General features: G+C 36.6%; 1 pseudogene; it reads right to left on the reverse strand.

The window, feature by feature from the left end:
* Positions 1-6,982: 6,982 nt before the first annotated feature.
* On the reverse strand, positions 6,983-7,873 carry LOC102813748 (annotated as a pseudogene).
* Between the last annotated feature and the right edge of the window lie 400 nt (positions 7,874-8,273).

Consider the following 8,273-nt stretch of genomic DNA (forward strand, 5'->3'; position numbering starts at 1 on the left):
CAGATCATGACAAACTATGGACAACATTGCAGAGAATGAGTATTCTGGAACACTTAATTGTGCTCATGATGAACCTATATACAGAAAAGGAGGCAGTTGTTCAAACAGAACAAGGGGACACTGAATGGTTTAAAACAAGCTGAGTGTATATCTATCTATCTATCTATCTACCTATCTACCTACCTATCATCTATCTATCTATCTATCTATCTATCTATCTATCTATCTATACAGATGATGCAACTTTACTTGCTGAAAGCTAAGAGGACTTAAAATACTTAGTGATGAAGATCAGTATAAGTTGTACCTCAATACAAAGAAAACAAAATTCCTCACCACTGGACCAATAAATAACATTATGATAAATGGAGAAAAGACTGAAGTTGTCAAAGACTTCATTTTGCTTGAATCCACTATCAACACGCATCAAGCAACAGTCAAGAAATCAAACAATGTATTGCAATAGGCAAATCTGCTTCACATGACCTCCTTAAAGTGTTTAAAACCAAAGTTGTCAGTTTGAGGACTAAGATAAGCCCGACCCAGGCCATGATATTTTCAAAAGCATATGCATGTGAAAATTGGACAGTGTTTATAAAAGACCATAGACCAATTGATGCATTTGAGTTATGGTGTTGGAGAAGGATATTAAAGGTGTCATGGACTGCCAGAAGAACAAACAAATCTTAGCTGGAAAAAGTACAACCAGCATGCTCCTTAGAAGCCAAGATGGCCAGACCTCATATCTCATAATTTGGATATACTAACAGGAGGGACCAAATTTGGGAGAAGGACATCATACTTGGTAACGTTGAAGGACAGTGGAAAAGAGGGAGAACCCCCAACGACATGGATTAGCATGGTGACAGCAATAATGGGCTGAAGCATGAAGCAATTGTGAGAATGGCGCAGGACCATGCAGTGCTTTGGTCTGTTGTATAGAGTGTCCCTATAGGTCAGAGCCAACTCAATGACGCCTAAGGACAATCTGCTTCTGTAAAGATTATAGCCAAGACAGCCCTATCACGGCAGTTCTTTGTCACATGGTATCACGTCAGTCTACTCAACCACACCCAATAACAAGATTCAAATATCACAATAATTATGTTCTATAGAAAAATACACCTCCAAAATAGAGAGTATGTATTCTTCTCAAACACATGAAACATTTACAAAATTGACCACTAGGCCAAAAAACTCTAACAAGACATCAAGACATCACTATTATAACTATACTTTTTCCTGACTACTACATATTTAAGTGAGAGTTTAGTTTAAAAAAAAAAAAAGAACATCAGTTATCTCCTTGAAAATTCTTAAATGTGCAATTGAATCATTTTGAGATCAAAGAAGAAATCCTAAAGGAAATTATACAATATGTGAAACAATTATACTAAAATTACTATCTATCAAAATGTGTGGGATACAGTAAAGAATATTTAGAATGACACCAATTGCCTTACAACATACATTTGAAAAAAAGAAAGGTTGGAAATGAATGAGATAAAAATCAAATTTAAGAGAGTAGAAGAAATAAAAAAATAAATACAAAACAAAGTTTTTAAAAAATAGCTTTGAAATTAAAAAAAACCCCACAGTGTTTTCTTTTGAATAGGGGTTCTTGGAGAAGAACGATGATCTCTACTAGTATGACTAATATAGAAAAAGAAGGGGCATCAGGAAGTTAAAATATATAGTAAATTTGGATTCTTTAGTTTTGTAATTGTTATGTTTCAATATCACTAGTACCTTGTGTAATCTTTTGTGAGCATGTGTGTTTTATTATTATTATGTGAAGGATTCTTTAGGCTTTATCAGAAAACCATTGAGATTCATGGTACAAAATAATTACAAACCCTTGATATAATTTCAATACTGGGCTTTTCTTATTATTTACTGGGAAGTCTTTAAAAAAAAAATTAGGCCCTTTTTAAAGTGTTTTCTTTGATTCTTGTTGGAAGGACAGATGAAAAACAGTATGGATAAAGCAACAGAGAGAAAAAGGACAGATGGAAGATGGATGAAAAGATAAATGGATAGGCATGAATGCAAAATGTTGGTTAATCTACCTGAAAACACGCTAATGGTATATGTTAATTAGGTCTGCAATTGCCAATAAATCTTGGATTTGTTTACTTCCTGGATTCTAAGTATTTCATTTAAATGATTGGATGGTCCCATATATTTTCACAATTGTTTCCTCTTAGCAATATCTTGCCCTATTCTAAGTAAAAAATGTACTGAATAAGGTCATTGAGATACTTCAGCTAATTAATATTCATTATGTATTTTACTTTGAATTAATAAATATCGATCACATACTGATCCTGGCTTGCAGTGGGAGATGCCAAATTGAATATGAATAACATGCTTCACTCTCTCTGAAAGTTCAAATGAAATTTTCCTTTTTACTGAATATCAGAGTTGAATTTTTTTTTTTTTTTTATTGTGAATTGAATGATAGTTTACTTGGGAGGCCATTGGTTTTAACACTCATTGTAATTTTTACAATCCCCTCAGTGCAGAGTTGATATTTTTAAGGGGAGCTAGCAATACACAAGAAAGTTTGAGGGAAATTTAGCTAATATATAGGATCAGACAAAAGGAGAAAACAGAACAGGGGACACCTCAGCCCTCAACACCACATTAAAGATATGGAGTAAAGGATTAGCTCCAAATTCCAAGTCTGCGAAAACGAAAAGAAGGAATGCACCACTTCATAAAAATGTTTATAAATAACTTCAGAGATAACTAAATTTCTAAAAGTCATTGTAGATCTGAATATATACCAAATCTACTGTACCGTAGAAGCCCACGAGAGAAATTAATTATAGCTTGAGGGGTATTTTGGTTGGTTCAGAACTCCTCGTTTGGTGCTGCAGGATCAGAACTGAACTTCAAACTGACCAGCTGCTCCTCGGAAATACTACAGAGAGTTGACAAGAATTGGAACCAACTTGGCATCACTTAACAACAACAAGATGCTGAGGTAGATAAGGAAAATGGAGAGGTAATTCTACTCAGGAGTAATATGTGATAAAGACTTTAATCCCAGAAAAACCCCTCTTTACTTTGTCTAATTACATAAATCCCCAATCAGCCAGAAGGTTCCAGGTTTGCTAAACTACAGGGAAATATATAACTGACACATTCTGTCCACTCAAATCTCTCATAATGGAGATTCTGCCAGAAGAACTAACACATCTACCTGTATTAATCTTTATATTCCTTTATTAAGTAAATACAAACCAAATCTACAGATCATAAGACATTAGAGGAAAACTAAAGCATCTATGGAAAAAAATAAATAATAAACAGAAAAGTTAACCCCATAGGAAACAAATAACATAAGAAACAAATGAAATTTTTAAATATTCTAATGAGTTTCTTCAGAGAAGTTTAAGAGAATATTGCATCCATAAACAAGAATAGACTATTATAAGAAAGGAGCCACTAGAGAACAAGAGCTTGTGGAAATTAAAATTTTAATTGCAATTACAAAAGAAATAAATGAGTCAATACACTGAATAAGAAATAATCAGTCAGTACAAATCCATAGAAATATAACTTAGGTTATAAAAATCTACCTCCCTCTGTGATTATATATGATAGACACACACATATATGTTGTTGTTGTTGTTAAGTACTGTGGAGTCGGTTCTGACTCATAGTGACCCTGTACAGGGTTTCTGAAGTTGTAAATCTTCAAGGGAGCAGAAAGAATCATCTTTCTCCCACGGAGCAGCTGGTAGTTTCGAACTGCTGATCTTGTGGTTCTCAGCCGGATTCATAACCACTATGCTACCAGTGCGCGCTCTCTCTCTGTCTCTCTCTCTCTCTGTCTCTGTCTCTCTCTCTCTGTCTCTGTCTCTCTCTCTGTCTCTCTCTCTCTCTCTCTCTCTCTCTCTCTCTCCTCTCTCTCTCTCTGTCTCTGTCTCTGTCTCTCTCTCTCTGTCTCTGTCTCTCTCTCTCTCTCCTCTCTCTCTCTCTCTCTCTCTCTCTCTCTCTCTCTCTCTGTCTCTCTCTCTCTCTCTCTCTCTCTCTCTATATATATATATATATATATATATATTTGTTGTTGTTGCTAAGTACAGTGGAGCAGTGGAGTCGGCGCCGACTCATAGTGACCCTACACAGGGTTTCCAAGGCTGTAAATCTTTACGCAAGCAGAACACCTCATCTTTCTCCCGCGGAACCGCTGGTAGTTTCGAACTGCTGACCTTGAGGTTGGCAGCCTGATTTGTAACCACTATGCTACTATATATATATATAACCGTATCACTATGAGTCAGAACCAACTTCAATGACATTTAACAATAACATAAATGTTTAGAGAATAGACATTGAATCCTAGGGTACCAATGTCAATCCATTAAACATTCCAGGAGAAAGAAATAATCAAATAAATATTAAAAAAAAGAAAAGGTAGATTGAAAGTGCCCATCAGGTTCTTATCTAGGAATATAGCAAAACCCTACATTTTGATACCATTTAGTGAATTTTTAGGCTTCAAGAATAAATAGAGAGTACAAGTAAAAAGATGTACAATAAATAAAACCAAATTTACTTCAGAAAATTGAATGCTTTAAACCAGAGGAAGATACTATCAAATCTCATTGGTAAAATTATTTTAAATGAGAATTCTGCATTATCACTGATGATTTCAGCTGGATCTTGGCTGAAAGTAAACAATAGCAGAAAGATGTTCACCTGCGTTTTATTGACTATGCAAAGGCATGTTCACCTGCGTTTTATTGACTATGCAAAGGCATTCAATTATATGGATGATAAAAGTTATGGATGATACTTTGAAAGTGTGGGAATTCTAGAACATGTAATTGTCTTCATGAATAACCTGTACATAGACCAAAAGGTAATTGTTCGAACTAAACAAGGGGATAATGGAAGGTTTTTAATCAGGATAGGTATGCACCAGGGTTATATTCTTTCACTCTACTTATTCAAGATGAAGCTTTCCGCTCCCATAAAGATTTATAGCCTCAGAAACCCTGTACAGGGTTTCTCTGAGTCAGAACAGACTCCATAGCACATAACTACTACAACCACCATACTTATTCAATCATTATGCTGACCAAATAATATGAGAAGCTGGATTATATGAAGAAGAACATGGCATCAGGATTGGAAAAAGACTCATTAAAAGCTTGTGATATGCAGATGACACAACCTGGCTTGCTAGTAGTGAAGAGGACTTAAAATACTTACTGATGAAAATCAAAGACCACAGCCTACAGTATGGATTGTAATTCACTGTAAAGAAAGCAAAATTCTTCACAACTGGTCCAATAAGCAACATCATGATAAACAGAGAAAAGATTGAAGTTGTCAATGGATTTATAATCACCGCTATGCAATCAGCAGTCAGGAAATCAAATATATTGTATTGGCTAAATGTGCTGCAAAAGATCTCTCTAATGAATTAAAAAGCTATGATGTCACTTTTAGGACTAAGGTGGGCCTGACTCAAGTCTTAGTATTTTCAATTGCCTCATTTGCATTAGAAAAATAGACAATGAGTAAGAACGATGGAAGAAGAATTGATGCCTTTGAATTCTGGTGTTGGCAAAGAATATTAAATGTGCAATGGATTGCCAAAAGAAGGGACAAAAGTCTGTCTTGAAGAAGTACAGCAAGAATTCTTCTTAGAATCAAGGCTGATGAGATTTTTGTCTCAGGCACATTATACATGTAATCAGGAGGGCCCTGTCACTGGAGTAGGACATCATGCCTGGTAAAGTAGAAGGTCAAATAAAAAGAGGAAGATAGTGAACAAGATGAAATGACACAATGACTGTAACAATCGGTTCTAACATAGCAATTATTGTGAGGATGGCACCGGCTCAGACACAGCTATGAATCAGAACCACCATGATGGCACCTAACAACAAATTTGTTAATCTAGCAATCAAATTTGAAAGAAAATAATTACATTGTTAAAATATAAGGGATAAGAGGGCTTTTCTTTAAGTGAGGATGATGAGACTTGCTTGGTCTTTGGTTCTTTGGACATGTTGCCAAGAGGACTAAATCCTCAAAGAAGAACATCATGCTTGGTAAAATGGAGAGTCAACAAAAAAGAGGAAGACTCCCAATGAGATGGATTAACACAGTGGCAGCAACAATAAAGCCAAACATAACAGGGAGGATGGTGCAGGACAGGCAGTGTTTCGTTCCATCGTGCACAGGGTCACTATGAGTTGAAACTGACTCAATAACACCTATCAACAAGAGGGTTTACAAATCATTCTTCCTTCTTGTGAAAAAATGGCAAGAGGAATATTAGCCAATAAAGAAAAAGAAGGCAAGAGAAAGAATACCAGAAGAGAAGCTGAGTAGATGCGTGAATATGGAGGACAAAAGCAGTCTTCAACTTGGAATAAACTTTGGAGCTTTTGAAAGTTCTGATGCTCAGTAAGTAGAAAGAAGCATCTGGCATGCTGGTAAAGTTCTATATTTTTCCAGGGGTTATAGGAACTTAAATGTGTTCACTGTGTGATATTTAATCACAAAGGAATCAAATGTGCCCAATTTCCACTCAAGACTTATTAAATCAGCAAGTCTGGGGGCTGTATACAAGTGGAAATATTTTTTAAAGCTATTCAGGACATTATAATTTGCATCCAAAATTGAACTACTCCCCCCAAAGAAGCTAACATGTAAACAAAATATTTTTTTAACCTCTGGTGCAGAAAGTTAAGTTAGTAATATTTGCACCCTTTAACACATAAGCTTATTAAAGATTAGTCTTTTTTTTTTTATAAAGATTAGTCTTGATTGATTTAATTCATTTAATTAATTCATTCCCTTCTAGTCTCAATCTCCACTTTCATTTTCCATTCTTATCAAACATTTTGTTGTGCTCAAAGTATCATTTTGCTTATATGCTTTCTTGAAAAATATGAATTGTCTTGTGTGCTTTACTTTTTATTTATTAGAAATTGGTGTTTATTTTCTACCATCCTTATTTCCATTTTCTAACAGACTGAAAGAATAGCTTAAGACCACTCAGTGGTTGTTCCTGAGCAGTGGGGGCTCTGCACCAGTCTTCAGTTGCAGGCTGAGCACTCCAGCCTTCAGTAGGGAACTGCTGAATGGGCACAGAGGGCACCTGTAAGCCTTTAGACACTACTGAGCAGCCGTGAACTCAGGAACAGGCGCAGTCCATTCGCCCTGAAATTCTTCCTTGGTCACAGCCTTTTCAACAGCGGCCTGTTCTTCCTTTTCCGCCGCTTCTGGATCTCTGTAGAAATTGACCTAAGGCATGACCCCACCAATGCTCCCGGGAGATGGTGCCACGCATGCGCAGAACTTTCCGAGCCAACATCTGCCACATCAGACCCACTGAATGAGCTCCCTTGTTGTTATGTTGGATGGTCATGTCCACGTAGCGCAAAGAAGAATCTGTGTTGCACAGAGCAATGGTGGGCAAGTTAACGTAAGATGCTTCTGTGAGAGGTTGGTGGTAAGCCCTGGGATCAGTAACCACCAGAAGCCGTGCCTCCCGGAAGGCTGCCTGGATCTGATTTGAGACGGTTCCTGGAGTGAAGCTCCCAGCAATAGGAGTGGCTCCAGTGGCAGCAGCAAACTTAAGCACAGCTCGCTGGCCGGTACTCCTGGAGGATATGACACTGACATCAGCTGGGTTTTCAATGGCAACAATGACCCGAGCTGCTAACAGAAGCTTCTCCCAAGTCCTCTTCAGGTTTATGATGTAGATGCCCTCACTTTTCCTTTTGTAGATGTATTGTTCCATTTGGAAGTCAAGGTTGGTGCCACTTAAGTGGGTTCCTGCTGCAAGGAATTTGAGGACATCCTCCTCCTTCATTTGCAGGACATCAAAGGCTCTGGACATTGTGAAAGTTTCCCCTTTAAGTTACAACGGGAACCCAGAACAACGCCGTATGGACCCTTCTCTGGATAGCATGGAAAAACAATTTTAATTTATTTTATTTAATATCTTATTCTCTTACCTTAGACAACAATACTCTAACTGACTAATAAATAGAGCAATAATTGTAATGTCTATGAATATAATGATTAACATCAAAGTGAACCACAAAACAAAAACTTTTGAAGTTTAAAATTTAGAGACTATAAGTGGGCAAACAAAAAGAATTCTTTGATTACATCTTTATTTTTAAGATGACTTCTGAAAGATCAGTATCTTTTACTTTTGGAAATATGTGGTTCTGTAGGATAAGCACTGGAGTGCTGACCACAAGGTCTGCAGTTCAAACCTACCAGACACTCCC

Source organism: Chrysochloris asiatica, unplaced genomic scaffold (genome assembly GCF_000296735.1).
Source record: "Chrysochloris asiatica unplaced genomic scaffold, ChrAsi1.0 scaffold00015, whole genome shotgun sequence".
Lineage (NCBI taxonomy): Eukaryota > Metazoa > Chordata > Mammalia > Afrosoricida > Chrysochloridae > Chrysochloris > Chrysochloris asiatica.